This window comes from Neolamprologus multifasciatus, chromosome 2, assembly GCF_963576455.1.
Source record: "Neolamprologus multifasciatus chromosome 2, fNeoMul1.2, whole genome shotgun sequence".
Classification (NCBI taxonomy): domain Eukaryota; kingdom Metazoa; phylum Chordata; class Actinopteri; order Cichliformes; family Cichlidae; genus Neolamprologus; species Neolamprologus multifasciatus.
In genome coordinates, this window is record NC_140440.1 from 2,475,314 (window position 1) to 2,482,008 (window position 6,695).

The window sequence follows — 6,695 nt, forward strand, 5'->3', positions numbered from 1 at the left end:
CACCAGCTGCTGTGCTTGGCCCTCCCCACCAGGGTAGTTGAGAAGGCATCCTCAGCAGGTTGACTCAGTGTCACTCACACACACACACACACACACAGAACACAGATGGAATTTTAGGAAGCTGTGAGGATGAAGAGTGTGCTGCTGAGGTCAGAGGTCACTGGAGGTGTGTTGGGAGCAGTGTTGGTCAAGTTACTTGAAAAAAAGTAATCAGTAACTAATTACTGATTACTTCCCCAAAAAAGTAATCCCGTTACTTTACTGATTACTTATTTTTGAAAGTAATTAATTACTTAGTTACTTAGTTACTTTTTAACAACACGATTTACAACCTGAATAGGTGATAAAGCGATAGATCTTCAGCCCAATTCTACTTTTTCTACATAATCCATAATACAAAATGTAATCAAATGGAAAAGTCTCTTTTTAAAACTTGTTTTATTAGTTTAAATCTTTTAACTTTATGCATCAAGCAAAAATTTAATTATATGCAACATTCTCTGACTGGAAGAAATTTGTTTAACATTTAAACCTATTTTCTGCACATTCCAGCACATAAAATAAAATATGTTTTGTGTTTACACTCACTCTTTCAAATAGATGCAAGTAAAACACAGCAGAAAATAAATAACATCAAAGACTAGCGGTCCTTTTGCTCTATTTTCACCTGTAAAGCAGGAGTGGGTGGGCGGAGGTTTACCCTGGTGCAGGTGTGCGCAGCGGTCAGTGGAAGAATCCGCGAGTTTCTCTGTGAGTTTCCCATTACGTCGTTGCGCACTCGGTGCTTGCTTGGATGTTTAGGGGTTTTCTTCGCTGTAAAAAGAAGTTTTCTTCCCACGCACAACGGACACTAATGTTTTTGTCACTTTTTATGGAATCAAACTCAAAGTAAGGTCAGTACTTCCACACTTTAAACGCTGCACGCTCATACTCTCTCCGCACTCAATATATTATCCATTGTTGATCTGCACACAGCTGTTGTCACCAACGTCGCACTCGCTTACGTCACTGTCATGAGACATTCTCGCAAAAAAATCACGTTTTTAGTAACGCAGTAACGCAGTAACGCAGCGTTCCTACGGGAAAGTAACGGTAATCTAATTACCATTTTTGCAGTAGTAATCCCTTACTTTACTCGTTACTTGAAAAAAATAATCGGATTACAGTAACGCGTTACTGCCCATCTCTGGTTGGGAGAAACAAACAGATGTTTTCCAGCTGATGATGCATCATGTGGTCCATCAGCGGGTCGGCCCTCTGATTTATATTCTGAGCCCAACAGGCGGGAGCAGTTTGACATTATCAGCCTCCACGTCTTCCTCACACCAGGTTAAGGTTAGTGAACAGGTGAGACAGTAACTTCCTGGTTTATGAATATTTACGATTTCGGAATATTTTCTTGCATGTTGCTCAGGGCATGCATTCACATCACGAAGCATTCGACACACCTCAAATACCACGTGATTCAGTGGTTTCCGTGAATTTCAGCTTCCCACACTGAAGAAACTGAGGCTGGTGTTCCAGAGGAACCTCTGACCCTGCAGCTTCTCTGGTGTCCAGCAGAGGCAGCAGTGAGTCAGGCCCCATAGACTTCCATGTTAAAATAAACATGTTTACAGCCTGATACAGACCAAACTGGTTTGGTCTCTGCAGACCAAACCCTTCATAACAGCTACCTCCCACTGGATGTACGTGTGAATGTGAACTCAGTCAAACTGTAAATGACGACAGCCTGCAGAATAGGAAGTCTCCAACTGGATATAATCCAGATATTTGTGGCTGCGCCATCGACACTTGGAGGCTTGGCCTCGGGTCAGGCTGCTGTCTCAGCGGTAAGCAGGTAGTGGGATGCAACTGTCAGCTGTGTTCAGTCGCTGAAGTCGTTTGTTTCAGTTTATGGTCAAAGAGTCATGTTTGAGCTCAGATGAGTGGATTTACCGTCTTCATCCTTTGACTTTATTCTAGATCCATCACTTTCACTGAAGAGCTCTGCACTCTCCTGTGCTCTGGTTCCTTTGCAGAACAGCTGCAATTTAACAATACACCAAAACAACAATGGAAAGTTCAGAAGAGAAATTGAGCATGCCCGGCTCACAGAGTCGTAGCAGTGGAGATGATTTGTGTTTCTGTGGAACAGGAAGAGGCTGCGTGCAGATCCTGGGATCATCAGGCCTCAGTCTGCTGCTGACTCATTAATCCTGTAAATATTTTGAGACACTCATTGTCAGCACCACCTTCTCACATCCTCGCTGCTTCTACTTTGCTGTGGTCGAATATTAGCATCTGTGTCGGTCATAAACGTGGAGGTCGGCGTCCGTCTGGCATGCTGCGTTTGGTGATGAGGTGATTCTGAGTTCAGAGGAGTGAAAAATTATTTTCAGACACAGATTTCACTCCCCACCTCCGAGGAGGAGAGCTGCTCACTGCTCCCTGTTTGCTCTGCAGTCACATGAGCTTTATCTGCTCCACACAACACATCGGCCCGCTTTTCCAGGTGCGGCAGACTTCATTTACCTGAACACATCAGCAGACTCAAACTACTTGATACTAGCAGAAAAATCAGTGAAAGCAGCTTTTCCAGAGAAACATCTGAACCAGGAGGCGATCAGAGGATCCGAGTGGGGGGAATGAAAACATCACGAAAAGATTTTTATTATTTTTATCAGTTTATCATACATGTATCATACCTGCTCTGAGTGAGAAACATGCTGTCTGATGTGCCTCTGATGCGGTGGAAACTGGACTGACAGCGTGGTGACCTGTGGTTCAGTATGCATGGATCTATGTATGACTCCATCTTATGTGTGTGTGTCTTTGCGTTGTGCAGATAAATGATGGTTTTCATGTTGTGGTGTGTCGGCTTAGTCTCACCTGTCACATCCTGACAGGTGAGAGAGAGTTGCCATAGAAACACTGCTTTAATGAGGAAGTGATGATCTCTGTGACATCAGTGCTGCAGTGCTGACATCAGTTTGCTGATGTCACTGTGGCTGCAGTTTCATCTGCTGCTGCTGCAGGTTTAAAGCTCAACGTCAAACAGCTCTGAGAGGAGAGTAAATCCTCAGCCTCATGTTTAAATCCAGTAAAGCTGGATCCTGTTTCCTCCCTCGTACTCCTGTAGGTGGCGCTGTGGGGGTGATGCACGTCTTCCTGCAACCCTTCACAAGTCAACCTAAGAGGAGCATTAGTGGTGATGAGTGTGTTCTCTGACTTTTTCTGTCACACCCAAGATCATTCTCAGCTAACAAGACTAACTGAAGCACCATGTCAGACTACAGCCTCACCCCCCTGCTCCCTGACCCCTGCAGTCCTGTTGTAAGACGCTAAACTCCAAGCTGCTGCTGATGCATCCACCAGGGTGTGAGTGTGTTAGAGAGCGTTCAGGCATCAGTAACAGTGCTGCATATATGCCAGTCAATTCATTCTATCTGTGATGCACCTCAGTGTTCAGACGCAGCAGCAAGCAGACCCACAACAAGCAGAGCACGTGAGTATGAGAGAAGGAGGATCACCCACTGACGGAAAGAGCAGTGAGGACAAAGCTGATGAAGTCACGACTAAAGACAGGAAACAAAATGACAGCAGAGGAGAAAAGGTGGGAAAGCCACGTCCTGTTGTGTTACTCATCGATAAAAAGACTCCACAAAAACTCGACAATGGGTGACACGTTCAGGTCAAAGGTGACGGCGTCTGAAAGCTCGGGCCAGGAGTGCATGCAGCCTCCAGCCTGGCAGCCATGATGGACGAGCAGGGGATACGAGTGGACAGGCGAGTGGCAGGATGTCAGATCAGCAGCGCTCTGCTGGTGTGAGAGCGATGAAGAGGAGGATGAAGGAAGTCTCCCTGAGTCAGTAACTCCAGATGTGTCAGTGACATCGGGGGGGGGGGCGTCTACCAGTCTCTATGGTAACAATCAGAACAGCAGACGGGACCAAAAGTTTTAGTGTAAGTTTAGTTTCATACAGACACAAAAAGGCCAGCTCACTGCTTCTAACCTGGTCACACGTTCTCCAGAATCAGAACCCTTCCATACCTGTGCTGCTGTCCTGGTACAAGAGCAGCTTTCTCTCTCTGTGTGTGTGCTGATTGCCTGAAAGCAGCGAGGCATCACACAGTGATGGGTAAAAGTGAGAAACCTTCCAAATCATTTTACAGGTAAATGCAGGTGAAAGACACAAAATCAGAGTTGATATTTCGTCACATCATTCTTGTTTTTCACATGTACGCATGCCGCAGCGCATCCAGCCGTCTGCATGTCTGTCCGAAAGATCTCTGTGAAAAACAACAGAGGGAAATATTTAGAAATCATTAAAATTCATGTTTAATTAAAAGACATCACATTCACAACACGTGGTGTACGCATCCATCAAACAGCGTTTGAAGCTGGACAGAACATTAACACAGATGTAGCCTGCACAGTGAAGAGTGGCAGGTGATCAGGTGATCTTCACCCTGTCAGCACAGCCTTCTGCACATGAGGACACGCCCCCTCAATCTTATGGTGTGGACTGCACGCTGGACCTGACAGAGACAACTGTACACAACACACTGTGACACACTGGGCTCAGACACACACTCCATGCTGCATGCACAAGACTGTTCACAAGATTAATGATCCCCCCAAAGTGAAACATAAATAGCATGATTCAGCACTGCTGCCAGCACACACATGACACCGGAGACCATCAAAGTCAGCGCTGTGCAAGTTTTCATTCTTCTCTCACTGAAAATGAATCAGTTTCCACATCAGTGTGGCTGAGACGGTCAGCACTGACCTTCATGCATCAGTGATAAGCTGGTCATTAACTGGCTGAGTTAACCCGGACTTGACCCGTGCATTCGCATGAAAGGGGTGGAGTTAGCACTGTGAAATTACATCTTGACTTACAGTCGTTGATGGAGCAGTGATAAAATCACGTTTAATGTTGGTTTTCACACAAATACACACCAACTACTGTCGTCTCCTTCGTCTCATTTCGCTGTCTGTTTTCCAAGTCATCACCTCCTGCTCTCAGCACCTCCTTCCGTCTGCTCCTGGATGGGTATTGAAACAAAAATGAAGCAGAGCTCAGAGAACTTGGGATGTGTCCACTCAGAAAAGGAACAGAATCATCGTAGGTTGTCTGTCCCTCCCCACACGTTAGTTAATCGTCATGAAACCTCAAGTACTCAGAGTACCAGGGTCACCAACATCTGTGTAGCTTTTGGGAATTATTTTATGAACCTCAAATCTTTCTAAATTAAATGTAGATTATGTGTAGAAGAAAACCAACGCTTTGTCGACTGTGGATTCCCGTGTCTGTCAATTGTCCTGGTGTTTAACACACGTGTGTTTCATTGGCTTTTGCAACAAGCCACTACGGATGTTAGGCAACAAGACGGTGTGTTGGGTCAAAGGTGGTTGGTGCTGAGGTGAAGTTGCTCTACATGTCAGTGAAATTCTTCCATGTAAAACGGGAAAAGGATTTTTTCCATACACAAACCATCCATCCATGCCGAAACTCTGAAAAGCTGCAGGTTGGAGCTGTGATTCCTCTTTGGGGATGTTGCTGGTGCTGGATTTTCCATCATGTGACCAGCTGTGTGTGTGTGTGTGTGTGTGTGTGTGTGTGTGTGTGTGTGTGTGTGTGTGTGTGTGTGTGTGTGTGTGTGTGTGTGTGTGTGTGTGTGTCACTGTCTCACGGCTACCCGCAGAGTTATTGATGTCAGTGACCTTCAGGCCCTGAAATGATGGCTGACTGCTCAATAATAGATGGGAATGCTCTTATGGGGAAAATTGTGCATTAGTGTGTGTGTGTGTGTGTGTGTGTGTGTGTGTGTGTGTGTGTGAAAGAAAATGACAGAGTTATTGCTGTATGTGAGCAATGTGTGATATGTATGTGAATGTGTGTTTAACTGACCTGTGTTTTGTGCAGCATCCGCAGTGTGTGTGCAGGTGTGCAGGAGGGGAGATCAGCCAGAGGTGTTAAGATGCCCCAGGGGTCTCAGCTATGCTTAAAAACCTTTCAATGGATCAGAAATCCCAGTTTGCAATTAATACAATACAAAATATTACACAGAGTGCACTATACTGGTCATAGGATATTCAAGATGGGCTATACGCCTTCCAACAACTGCTCACACTGCACAGCAAATACACCGGACAATTACATCCACACTCTTTGGTTCTGTCCACCAGTTCAGAAATTGTGGCGTGAGATATGTGAAGACTTATCAAAGTGTCTGAAATGTAACATTCCAGCCTCCCCTTTATTATGCTTGCTGGGCAACTTGGATGTGGTCACTGCAGAAATAAATACAGCCCACGTTGTTTTTACGGCCCTATGCATTGCCAAGAAAATGGTCCTCATTAACTGGAAAAATAAAAATTATCTTAATTCTAACCAATATAAAAACCATCTAATATATCACATTAGTCTTAATACAGCCTCTGTCATCACATTTGATCAATCCCTTTGGGCTCCTTTGATCGGCTTCATCACCTAGTGGGGGTGGGGGGTCATGGTTTGGTCCTGCCTTCGCTATTGTGGTTGATATGGGGGTAGGGACGGCCTTAGGGCGTCTGGGGAGTCCCTAGGGACGTTTCCCTGGAGGGCCTAACCCGGGGGATGTGGCCATGACCTGGTTAAGGGCTCTGGGGGCTCTTAGATGGTGTTTTCCTTGTGGCTGCGTACAGCGGAGATGGGGGAGGGTCT

General features: G+C 45.6%; 1 protein-coding gene across 2 annotated transcripts in view; it reads left to right on the forward strand.

Moving 5' to 3' along the window:
• arhgef37 (Rho guanine nucleotide exchange factor (GEF) 37) overlaps positions 1–5,817 on the forward strand; it is a 29,691-nt gene extending 23,874 nt beyond the window's left edge. For both annotated transcript variants that reach the window (XR_014877253.1, XM_085180666.1), the window contains one exon: positions 99–5,817. The gene's annotated coding sequence lies outside the window, so the exon portion shown is untranslated. The remainder of the gene's footprint in view (positions 1–98) is intronic.
• The last annotated feature ends 878 nt before the right edge of the window (positions 5,818–6,695 follow it).